Below are 13,214 nucleotides of genomic sequence, written 5' to 3'. Positions count from 1 at the left end.
CGAGCACGTGTAGCCTTGTTACGTGCATTCCTTGCTGGCAGATTTTATCTGTCATACGAAAGAAGGTTTATGAATTTGTTAAACAAATTGTGGATACGTTTTAGTATGTTTTTTTTTTGGAACGCAGGGACGTACAGCCTACTTGGATTCGATAACTTATTGATAATTTTATTCCATATTTTACTTTTGGTTCAAGCACAACACGTTCATAGCTTTATTTAATTGGAATAGGAATTGTTTTCCAAGTTTCGTGTCATAAAATTTTATTAAAAATACGATAAAATACAAGAAAAACTGGATTTTTTTGCTGGACATCGTGTAAAGTAGCAAATACTTAGTAAAGAGAATCCAGTTACTTTTACTTAGCATTCACACATGTATTAAAGTCAAGGTTAGTATAAGCGAAGAGCAAAATTAAATTACAATTAAATTTATAAAAATCGACCTTTCGCGTTATTTTATAATTAATTTTATTTAACAATTCACAGCAGATGGCGTTGATATATTCAAAATGTTTATTGTACCCGTAACAATGGATTATCCATTAGTAAAACGTTACGTGATGATGATTTAAGCTTCTGAAATCAAGTTCTAAAGGTCGAGTTCTTGATAATGAGCAGTAAAATTCATCAAATATCCCCAATAGTAGTTTCCGGGTATAAATATAGTTTCGATTATTGCTAAATGTTTATTAAACGTTTCAAAGCGTATTAAAAATGGTTTAAAAGTCACTGCCCATCAGCGAATGCTTTGTAACGACAAAGAAGATTCCATTTGTATGCAAACAGCTTACATTGCGTAAATGTTTCATCTTTGACGAATGCTCACCATTACCTCCTGTACAGCTGGGCCAGACTGATCTAAACCATTCGAACGAACTATTCAACGCCAAATAAAACAAAACCTTCGAAAGCTTATAAGGAGCCATCAACTGCTCCAAGCTCCAAATGCCACCCATAGACATAAATGGTTTGCCATCGCCATTTTAATGTCCGGTAGACATCTCCATCATCAGGCAACACCATATGGGCAATTTGGGCGCACAAATCGTTTTCCCATGAAAACAAAACATTGCTCCGAAACCCATTGTGTCCACGTCCATTGTGCGTTCCCACCGAACGGGGAAAGGGTACGTTTGCAATACGTTCATAAAATAGCAATTTTTGAAGGAAAAACATCAAAAATCGAGTGGAGCCGTGCGCCACGCACACTTTCCACTGTTGTGTGGAGTATACCGTTTGGCTTGATTGACACTTGGGCATTCCTGCTTGTTTGGTGAGACGTTCGCGTAATCTGCTGGCTTAGGTGGAGAAGAAAGAAAGACGAAAAAAACCTCCAACCAACCAATCGAACGTTGACCATCTCGAGCTGTATGGGATGACGATTCGGTTGGTTTGCTTCGAGTTGGGTGCGTGGAGTTTCCTTCCCCATTTTGTGGAGCGTTTTGCTTTGCGAGGGACACAAAACGAACAAAAAAACTAAACATCTCGCTATCTTTCGGCGCGATCTCCGTGCAGCCAAATGTTTTGCTCCAAATCTGTCCGAGCGATGGCCCTTTTCGCCGTGAGTTTCGTGAGTGCTGAAGGCTTTCTTTTTTTGCTGCTGCCGTTGTTTGGGTGCTCGCTAGCGGAAAGGAATCGTTGCACCACTTAGATCGCGGTACCATGATCGATGCGGTCCGATTGCGCAACGTATACGTTTGAAGATGTGTATTTTTTTTTAGGATTCATTTGAAACCTGCCAGAAAAAGGTAGTTAAAATGAAGCGATCCTAAGTGTTGCAGGGTGACCTATTTGAGCCGGGTATGTTCGATGCGGCAATTACCGGGGAGCAAGATATCCAGGTATCCTCTGGGTATACCACGCTGTTCAACTAGCTTGGAATCACTTGAGGAAAAAGAGGTTAATAAAAAGTAAGAAGACGTGGAGGATAGTTTCTCTAATATACCTGCCCAAAAAAGCAATATGTTAAGCGAGTACATTACGTGATCACGATGGTCTTTTGTGCTCTAGATCTCTCAAGGAATTCGCAGCTACTACTCCCCAAAGACCTTAAAACTGATGTGATATGCGGGTCTTCTATTTAAACAACTCCACAACGTAGTGTCCTAATAACGTACATCAGCTCGATACGAGTCAAAAGTTCCTTCGAGTTCCCCACTAGCATTCAGATTTCCTACATTGAAATTCATCCCTCAAACAAAGCGTGATCCAGATCGAAGTAGAAGTAGGACAGTTCGAAAGGTTATGCTGTCTGCTTATGCAATACCAACTACTGACACTACAACCCCCCAAACTACCTTACCCGAGCCACGTGAACCGTACGGGTTTTACCGTGAAAGACTCGCGTGGGGCTAGTTTTATATTGGGAGCATAATGTTTACACGATGAAAATGGCCCAATTAGTCGACACGCGTACGTTTGGGGGATAGTTGGATGGATGGATGGAAAAGTTCACCTCTCATACCCATCGAAACCCTCCCGCAACAAACAGACCGGGAAGGGAGCATCGGAAAGAATAACAACGAAACGTTCCATACATTGGCCGTTTCCCGTCGCTCATTGCGAATTTCCGGACGTGGTTTACCAGGACTTGTGCGAGCTTGTGCCGGCGGCAGGTTGGCACAGTACATCGCCAAACGAACGTACGATAGGCAGCCCAATTTTCTTCCCGTTCGCGCGCACACCGTGTTTTTTCGTGATTAATTACTGTCTATAAATTTGTTTACTCTCTTTCGGCTTTTGTTGTGGTTGGGGTGATTGGTGCACAATCGGTTCGCAGCGGTGCTGTGGAACGGTGCCAATAAAACGATTAAGTGTTGGTTCTTACATAAAATTGTGAAAGTTTGATCCGGAGCGAGCGGTTCACCTTCACCAGCGGGGCAAAAGGTGGCATCCAATCTGTAGCATAATTGTGGTAAGCTCTTCATCGGGTCGGAACCATTAGTGCTGGTGCTGGAGGGTCGTAGGGCGTGCATAGTTCCGGGGAGTGGGGAACGAGGTTCGTTTGCTCTATCAAACAGTAAGTGGAGCCAGATTTATTGCGGCTTTATATTACCTCCGCGGTAAACAACTGCTTGCGGTGATTCTACGCAAACATTACCCAAGTTATCCCGAAAGTTAGGCAACCCGTACTAGAACGAGTATCTTAATCTTTTGATATTTTCTTGGAGTCCCCAGGACTGTTCACGAGAGTTTGAGAGTTCCAAAGTAACTTCAGAACTCTTTACTGATGTTCTTTACTGTCAAACGATTTGCTCTTTAAGATGTCCTTCGTTTGACGGCACAATCGTTCCCCACGGCCACAATCGTTCTCTTTCTCTGCTCACAGCCGTCCTACACAGTTGACCCGGTTCAAGATCGGTAAATTTGATGGAACACTTCTAGCCTTAAAAGCCTGCGCCTATGGGTTTTGAAGTTGACTATTTCAAGGACGTTGTGCCGGGCGTTCGGTGCTGCCACTGTGAAACTTCCACTATTATTAATTAGTCGCTAATAATTGGTGCCCGCGTGCAGGTACCCCGAGCAGTAACACCGAAACGGTGTAGTAGCGCATTGTGCTGGAGTCGCTTTTCAACCGCCGTAGTTACGGGGGTCGTCCGAGTATCTACGGTGTACTTGCTGTTGGTGATTCTCTCTAACACTAAAAACCCGCTGGTACACACCCAAACGGTGACCCCACATGCCAAACACCTTCGCGTTCCTACACTCTCCAGTGTACCTTTCTCTCGGTTGCTGGCTGCCAGTGCCACCGTATCTGTGGCTACTTACTTCAACCATCCTATGCGGCCAACCAATCATTAATTTTAATTATCTAACCAAGCTGAACGAACGAGCGAGCACTGCTGCTGCTCGCCTTTTGTGCCTTAGCGCCTCATAATGTAGTAGCAGCCGTGTGGTTTTTTTGCTTACGGCAACGATTTTCGTTATTATTTTTCTACCATTTACTTGTTCGATTTTTCAGTTTTTGTGTGTGCGTCCACGTCAATACTGAAGCCTGCCATTCCAACTGACTGCACCTACACACACACACACACACAGACTCGCACCCTCAAACAATCAATGAGAGGTCATTTTTCATAAATCATGCTTTACGGGTTAATTTTACTGTTGGGAAAGAATGGGCCCCGTGGAGAGTAAAGTGGTGGCAAAATGTCATCGTGACGGTTACGAACACGATGCGATCGGATTGGAGTTCTAGCCGGCGCACAGTCTCGCATCAGGGCCATCTAGATGCCTGCGCTACTTTAGGCTTCTTTAGGAGTTTTTTTTCCTTCTTGTTCCGAACTCAACTTCACAGTGAAGCCATAGAGTACTGACGCCGTGTACTAGGTCCGTGGTTGTCATGCATAAGTTGCCGCCGGAGGACCTTGAAAATTGGGAGTAATTATAGATAGTAACCCTCAGTCGTTGTTGTCGTTACAAAGAGCACAAATTTGTCTTCGGTATTAACCCGCCCTCGTCTCTCGTCGGGCGGAAACTGAAGATCTGCGATAAGGTGCCCACGGATGCGGGGTGGGTTGCGACTTCTAGCTTTTTGAGCTTCCAGATGTCCTTTGCGAGATACGTGTCCCATGCACACTGACAAGCAAAACAATCTGACAGGCTTGCGATACGGCACGGAAGAAAAGTTTCGTGGGGTTCTTGGAGTACAAGTTTTCCTGGAGAATGGCACACAAAAAAGATGTTTGTTTGTGTTTGCTGACCACTCCGAATCCGCAGTGCCGATTAAAACAGTACGGTACGTACCGCGTACGTACAATTTGGTTATAAATAAGATATTTTAATTACACCTACCTGCAGACATATGCATGTCGCCAGTCGATGAATGTTGCTATAAAATATTCGGAAGAACCTCGGCACGCCGGCAATAGAGCGTAAATTCACTTGTACTTGGGAGGGAGTAATCGAACAGAACAAGGATATTGATTTGATGGTTGCAATAATTCACTGCGTGTGCAACTCGTTGATAAATGACATCCGATACATTCATGGAGTACTTGTTGCACCAGAAGTATGTAGTTTATGTTCACGTTTGACAGCTGTCATACGGTCATGCAGCGTGGCTATCGTTTCCGCCTCGGAAACGGAGAATGTAGCACTACGGAAGTGGATGCATTTTGAGGGTGAACAACCTCGGGGCTGGCTAATTTATTGCAAGTATAAATTTGAAACACAGGCTGTGTCGTAATGTGTCTGTTTACGTCAAACATTATGAACCAAGTGTCAGTTTTGAAGTACAAAAGTTAATTTTACGAAACAGGATGTCCAAACTAGGTGAATCTGCCACATCCAGAGAACGTCTCGGCTAGTCAGAAGCCATCAACTTTTCATCCACTTTTACATTTTGTGCTATTTTTAAATCATCTATCCTAATTTTTTTCTTCTTTCTATTCCCCGAATCGATAAGCGCAAAAAGATGCGGATCGTTTCTATGGGTGTCAAAATCTGCTGAGAGACGACTTGACTGGGCGGCTGCTGTTTATTTTTTTGTAAAACGTCTGAATGCTGTAGTAAAACCCGATGGATTACGGCGGTGAAATGTGGTTTGGAATGGGAAGCATTCAAGCACAGGTTCCAGCGCACTCGACACACGTTTCCCGTCGGTGCGGTTTGGCTGTCGATAAAGTTTACATCGGAAGCGCGTCTCGCTGCGGGCGTCATTTTGTTGCTTTGCTTGTGTTGTTTGCTGACGCGTTGTCGACGCTACCTTTGGCTTGGTTGTTCGGATGGCTGCGGGGCCGTTTTCATCACGAAAACAAGCTATTTTAAGGAATTTAGAACGATAACAAGCATAATGCGGCAAAAAGGCGATTAAATGATCGGAATTGTTTATTCCAAACGGTTTGAGCAACACGATCGATCGGGGGTGCCCCAGCTTTGGGGCACGTGTAATTTTTATCGATTCTCCGAAAACGGGTAGTACTGGAAGCATTGAAAGGCGGTCTTCACCCTCAAAAAAAAAAAAACGGAAGAGGATACTAAAAGTCAGACAGAATAAAATGTTGCTTACCCGAACCCGAAGCGCCACAATTAAAGTACGGACTGTTCTCTTCCCATTCGGTCACGGGTTTGTTGCTTTTCTTTAGCCGGTTTTGCGAGACAAATTGTCGAATGTTTGATGTTTCTTGCTTCGTTACCATGGTGGCTGAGCTTTTCCACACACACACACACACACATACACACGTACACGCGCTGCTGCGCAACGAAAACCGAACCCAGCGCTTGCTGTGACTTTTGGAAGTGTTTTTCTTTTGCGGTTTGTGAAACGGAAAAGCGAAGGAATTTAATTAATTGAATTCCCCGTTCCATGGGGTTTCCACCACGGATGGGGTGGGGTGCGATGAAGCGTGCTGTAGCTGGCTGGCTGGAGGCTGTTACACTTTATCATTCCACGTTCTGGATGGAGCCGACGATGTCAAGAAGATGTATACTTGACTGTTTCAAGGTGGGATCGTTTGAAATTGTAGCTTTTTTGTTCTATCGAGCAGCGGCGGGTATGATGATTTGATGTGGGATTCAAAAAAACAAGGCCTGCACGTTGAAGTACGCTCTCGAAAGGATTGCTTCGTGTTTTGGCACACAATTTCTACGCCATTCGTATTTTACAATTTTACCATTACAATGTGCCCTCGGGGAATGCCTGCCTGAATGTTTGTTCTCAATTATTGGAATTGGAATGCTTTTCCAGTTTTGTTTTCTCGCTGAAACATCAAAGATCGTATCATCGTATTGTATTATCAAGCACGTTACCGTAAGAAAATGCATTGCATAAAAAAGCAGGCATGGCGGGAGTCATTTGATCCTTCACCTTTACCTGCGATTGCGTTGATGGAGTAAGTTGCACAAATGTGCCCACCCGTCCCCATACCCAGACCCAGCTTTAAGCGCTCTTTTGGGTCACTTCTGTACCCAAAAGACCCACAAAGAATGGTTTACCCGTCAATCAATCGTGAACCCGTCCGTACGGCTGTACCGATCAGCCATCGTCACCACGACCGGCGAACCAACCGGCAGATCAAGGCAGTTCAAATGTACCACCGTGGGTGATTTATGGTTATTCAATACTCAGCATCATTATGTGTCATTTTAGCGACTAACATCAACGGCATCAACATTATCAACACCATCATCATCATCATCGTCCGCTGCCTGTCAGCGCCAACCCGTGCGTGGCTGTTGGGACGCAGAATGTCAACCTCTTTTGGCAGTGTTCTTTTTTATTGGCTCGGCGTCCCATCGGTCGAAAGATGGTGGATGTCTTTGCCGGTTTGTGTATTTTTTTTAAGTATTCCCCCCTCCCCGCCCATCGGGAGAAACCATTTTGTTGTTAATTCGTGTTCTTTAAGCGCCATACGTTGGTGTGATGTCGCCGTTATGGTGCTATGAGGTCGACAATTATTACGAAAGCGTCCGTCACCTCGACACTGCCGAGTGCGGAGGGTGCCCCCAGTGCGAGTCCGATGCTGCCGGAAGGAATCATTTTCATGTAACGGGTGGCTTTTATGTTCATGTTTACTTAGCGTGTGAGAGTAATTTTTTTTCGTACTGTAATACTGGCAAGTATACTTAAGCCCGAATGTACGCAACGATGCAGAAGAGTGGCCTTTATCGGGAGGTCTAATTTATTATTATTCATGATGCTAAGAATATGGCGTTGCATTACGGTAGGTTATTAAATTTGTCGCCTAAATGTATGCAATTCATTGCACATTTGTTACCGCTTAAGAAATAAATCATGTTCGCTGCGTGCAACGTTTAAATAATCTGCTTTAAAGCAACATTTTAAGGCGAATAGTGCACAAACAATTTGCTGTGAATATGAGTTACCAGCATAACCTACATTTTGGATGCAGCAAGCGCGATGTAAGCAATCACCTCGAGGCACCACCCATCGAAGCGACAATTTAATCAGCTTAATGACATTAGCTACAAGCGAGCGTCGAAAATAGGTCTCGATCAATTGCACTACATATAAGCTTTTTTTTGTGTGTGTCGCTGTTGTTGTTTGCCCTTCTGCTTCTCCATCCTTATGTAACGCTGTAAACTTGGCTCGATTTGCCCAGCATCGTCGGTGTGCCCCGGTGCCGCTGCTGGGGTAGGGGCTCGGGTGTTTTCATTACTTGCATTACTTTCGTCGTCCTTCGACCCCCTTGGGTTGGGGGTCCCCTCTTGGTCCCACTTCCGAAGGGAAGACCCTTCGGCTAGTAACGCCCACAGGACCCAAGAGAGCGCTGGCCCAGACTGTACGCGTCGTGGTAAGCAATGTAGCAATTCCTTCTGCTGAGCGCTCGTGAACTCGAACCGGTGCCCTATTTTAAGCCCCGGCTACGATCGGTGGCGTCGACAGTGACACACCTCGGTGTTGTTGCCGATGTCCTCTAGCGATCAGTGATTTTTATCCATGGTTTGTTGCACTTTTTCTCAGCTAGCCTTAAACCAGTTTCTTACGGGGACTTGTTCCGCGGGGGTGGTAGAGGTGGCGCGGTGGCGGTACCATGCACTTAATTTTCTTCCTAACTCGATGACTTGCCACTGCCGCCATTCGGTTCGGTGAGACATTCCGTGCAGTGTTCGGGTTAGTTGCGTTTGTTTCGATTTTTTTTTTTTGCTTTGTTGCTTCGCCTCCGTTGCTCTTTCCCATAGTGTGCGGCACTCCCTTGAAACGTTCATGGGTCGTGAGTAATTTTAGGGCTTCATGGGAGTGTTTTGCCGCTTGCAGGGGATCGAAAGTGCTGGCGAGGAAATATTGGTCGCGACATTGCGCGTCCGCTGTCGGTGGTGATGGGGCGCCCGCTGTGCGGTTGCCGTGGGAGGTCGGAACTTTAAATAACTCCAAATAACTTCAGCTCGATCACCGTTCGTTGTATCAGTGACAACATCATCAATATCAAATGTGTGCCCATAAACGGTTACGGGTGGATAACAGATGGTGAAAATATTGGCACTACCATTAGGGGAGAATGGTGTCCTTGGAAGCACGGATTTAAAACGTCGCAGATGTTTCCATCTCTGCTAACCACTCAGTCTATATAACGCTTAGCGTCGATGTTGCGTTATTTTTTTATTTGCCTGAAAGTATGCAATTTTAATGCATCTTTAATCTAACTGTAGATAAAATATTTATTTATAAGCTATTTTGTAGTAAATAGTTTACACACAAGGCAATTCGTAGCCATAACTCCACATTCTATACGATCAATGGGATTAAGCTTAAATGCGTCATCGGACAACCATACACGGAAGGCTTACAGGCACGATCTTTTACGATCCATAGACACCAATCACGCATATTCGCTTTACGACTGCAGCGCCTTTATTCGCCATTTAGACTGACCTAAATGCCTTCCATTCGAAGCGCAAGTTCGTGCATTACCCACGGCAAGGATTTTATCGTGCAAACACAACACAATGCCAATCGGCTGCACCACAACATCGTTTCCGTGGTCCACACACGATCGGTTCCGCCAGCTCTTTATTTTAATGTTTGTAAAAGATTTGTTACACGCACCCCGAAATCACCATACCGTTTGGGTCGAATTCCTACCCCAAAATCAGCCGTACTATTCGTTTGCGTGACCACACAGACACACTGAACCATTTTGTTTGTTTGTTTCTTTTTTTCCCCCCCCAACAGCGTGAGGTGTCATCGCTGCAGCAACGGAACTGCTACCGTACGTTCCAAGATCCGCCACCTTCAGCAGTCATAGAGAAAGGTGAGTAAGCGACTGGCAGCGTCGGAGGGGGCTAAGAATTCATTTAATTCGCTCAAACACTGGTGCGTACCGGAACACGGGATAGGGTCTGCTGCTTAAACTGAACTACTGCAGCTGTTGTGCGTTTTTTTGTATTTTGGGGGCAGGGTTGCTGGTTATGCGGGCACCGGGCTTGTCCGGAGACAAATCTCATTTCACAGCTCGGTAAGCTTCGTTGCAGCTCGAGGGTGGGGGAGAGCTTTGGACACTTGGCATTTTTCTTGTTTAAGTAAAGCGCTGTTTCAAGTGCGGTACTGGTCGCTCGGAATTGGTCAAATTACTTCATCGCACCGCAAAACCCAATGGTGCCGAAGCTGATGAGGGTGCTACACACCGGAGGGGGGGTGAAACTATGACAGCGTTCACTTACGTCAACGCATTTCCACCGGACCGGAAATCGGGCAGAGGAAAATAGATGGCCCGGTTATTGTTTTTTTTTTGTTTCGATGGCTCCACAAAACACGAGTGGAAAGTTTGTTTTTCGTAAGACTCACTTTACTCGCTTGAATGGTTTTTTATCGAGTGGGACCCGATTATAACATAAACGTTAAAACATAACGAAATTATTTACTTCATCAGTTCGCAGTAGGCCGCGGTGGATTATGAAAGGTGAAAATGGCCGCAAAACAATAATTTTATTTCAAACATAATAAACATTATTCCGATAATTGCATTCTTGTGCTCGTTAAGAACTACCCTCACGGCCGATACGTTGGCTGAATGACAATGAGCTTTTTCCCCTTTTGCTGGTGCGGGGGCTTGTTGAGCAAAACAATTACGCATTCGCACATTCGTCCTGACCATCGCACCTGACCAAAAATATTATGGCCAGCTGAACGGGAACATTTTCCCATTTGAAAATTTCTCCACTAACTGTCCCGGCGGTCAAAAGCTGCGTGGAAATGCACACATCTGGCACCGGTCCAGCATTGAATGGTTTTTCACCAGCATTTCCGATTCGCACCCAAACATGCCGTCTCATCATGTCGTCTGACCAGGTGGTTTGGTGTCCGGTGGTGTACAGAATGGGACACGAGTTTGGCAACAATTAAATTATAGCAACCCCCCTCCCCTCCCTCACCGCGTCACCCAACAAAAAACCACCCCATCGCATAGGGAGCAGTTGGAGCGTAAATGGGCACAGCAGGGTAATAATTTCTACGGTTCGTTTTTCTAATTAAATGCTTCACGGGCGTCGAGATTGTGGTTGTTTCCTGTGTTCAAGTGTGTATATATTTGGTGCTGAATGGCGTTTTCTGTATGCGTTCCTTTCCGTTGAACGATTGGTCGCTCCCAGGTCGGTATTTTGGGTAAGGACATTTTCCGATTCACATGGGCATTATGGAAATGAAGTGCTTTTTGGGGATAAAAAATGGGGACGAAAAATGTTTGTCACTGTGGTTTAAAAAATATTAGGATCACAATAAAGAGTACTTTTAGATAGTTTACTAATCAATGGGGGTTTATAAAAATGTATGCTTTAAATGACAAATATGACAGTTATCACATTTTTAAGTGCCATTTTACTCTTTATGGAAGTTAGTTAACTACTCTACTTTGATGATTTAAATATTAAATATTTTTCAAATGCTTCGATCTATATTATTTACATTTTTAATCTAAACGTGCTTTTTATGCAGCAAAGCTCTTCAAGCTTTTCGTTGCCATGAGCCACTATTGTAAGCTTAGTCTTGACAAAGCAGAGCTAATTTTCCATTATTTGTTACTTAATTATCAAAAAGTTTTTTTTGGTGAAACATTTGATTTAAAGAAGCTTAATTTTATGTTAAAAATGAATAAAATTGCCTTTATCTTTCGAAATTCATCGCTTTTTCTTAGAACAAAGCCAAAGTTATTCTACGAATAGCTTGTGATTTGGTGATCAAATATTGATCCATTACGCGTAAAAAGCTTAATGGTACTTCGTATCGCAATATAACCCAAGCCTATAAGATTTTCGATCGAAACCACCCTAATACGATTTATTTTTAGACTGTTTTTCGAACTCTAAACTTTTCAACGTAATGTCGTAAGCTGATGTTTTCCATCACACCTACGCTAGAATGGAACGTGGTATCGCAACAGAACCATCATGCCGGAAAAATCGCTCACAATCATCAACGGCAACTATATTACCCGTAGGAAAAGCTTTTCCAGGGAAGCTTGCGAATGTGTGAGGCGCAGAATTCGGGTATGTTAAAATGTGCCTAAGAGTTTGGCACAGAAGGTAGTAGTGTTTCCTGGGAAGCGCGTAGGTTCACGAGCTTCACCGGAAACCAACCCGGACGACGCTGAACGTGTCGAGTGGCACTGATGGTTGTAAATTAATTCAAGATGCGTAGTACCAACAGTTCCCACTACCGCCTAGCAATGTTGACATGGTTCCGAATCTGATCTGCTCGTATCATCGTTTACGGTAAAAGGGATAGTGGTGAGCGTGCGTGTGGGTGTTTGGTTGTAACATTTATTGGACGCACGTTGTGGAGTGCGATTTATTGGCTTCCGAACGGTTTGCTTGACGTTTATGATTTTTTAAAGAACCATCTCTTTCGATAAAGTGCCACCGATAAAGGGCCGTACAGTGGGCGAGTTTGGTACGGTGTTTTTTGGCCAATCCGTGCTGTAGGATCGTTTTTTCCTGAATAATGCATTGGAACAGTTTATGATTTGTTCAGTTGAATAAATCATACCGAAAGTTGGTATGCGAAAGTGAAATCACGAGCAACGGAATAATGAAACGGTTAGTAGGAAAATGTGCGTCAACAGTTTGCTGGTATATACATATACATGGGTGGCCATAACCTTCAACATATTGATTTAAGTGCTAGGAAGTGGAAGTGGATTCTTGAGAAATTTGCTCAATTTTATCTAAACATTCCAATGATTTGCAAACATTTCTCACCCCTCCTGAGAAAAACTGTCGAAAAGTCAAACGTATAAACACAACCCACACTCCCTTCGAACATTGAGACAAGCGTTCGAAATGGATGGAGACGCATGTAGATTGTGCCGTTTATCGATGGCTACTCCTCCAAGGGAAAACGTCAGGGTTGGTTTGTTGTTGTTTGCATTTGTTTCCGTGTCACGTATCGGGGGAAATTTATATCCCGCAGGGCTAACCGAACCAAAGATCTTGCAGGAAATAGGCAATGGAGGATGGGATGAGAACCTGTACGATGTTTTGCTTGTTTCAAGTGTCTAATTAATGCCCGGGGAAAGAAAATCCTTAAAATACGTCTCGCTCCTGTTTAGGGAAATGGAAAATTCTTATCGTTTCAAAGTGTGTGATATGTACACAGCACGCCAAATACGCTGAGCGTGGAGAGAGAGTCGAAAACGGGAACCATTCGCTTCCGGCTGTCAGCTACAGTATCTGACAGGTTTAGCAGTTCTTTCTGCTTGACGATGAAAAAAAAAACGTAGGAAACAAGACATCTATAAGCAACACCGTAACAGGAAC

The sequence above is a fragment of the Anopheles moucheti genome, chromosome 3 (assembly GCF_943734755.1).
Source record: "Anopheles moucheti chromosome 3, idAnoMoucSN_F20_07, whole genome shotgun sequence".
In the NCBI taxonomy this organism is placed as follows: Eukaryota; Metazoa; Arthropoda; class Insecta; order Diptera; family Culicidae; genus Anopheles; species Anopheles moucheti.
The sequence above is the reverse complement of the archived record's forward strand: the minus strand, read 5'-3'. Positions refer to the sequence as shown.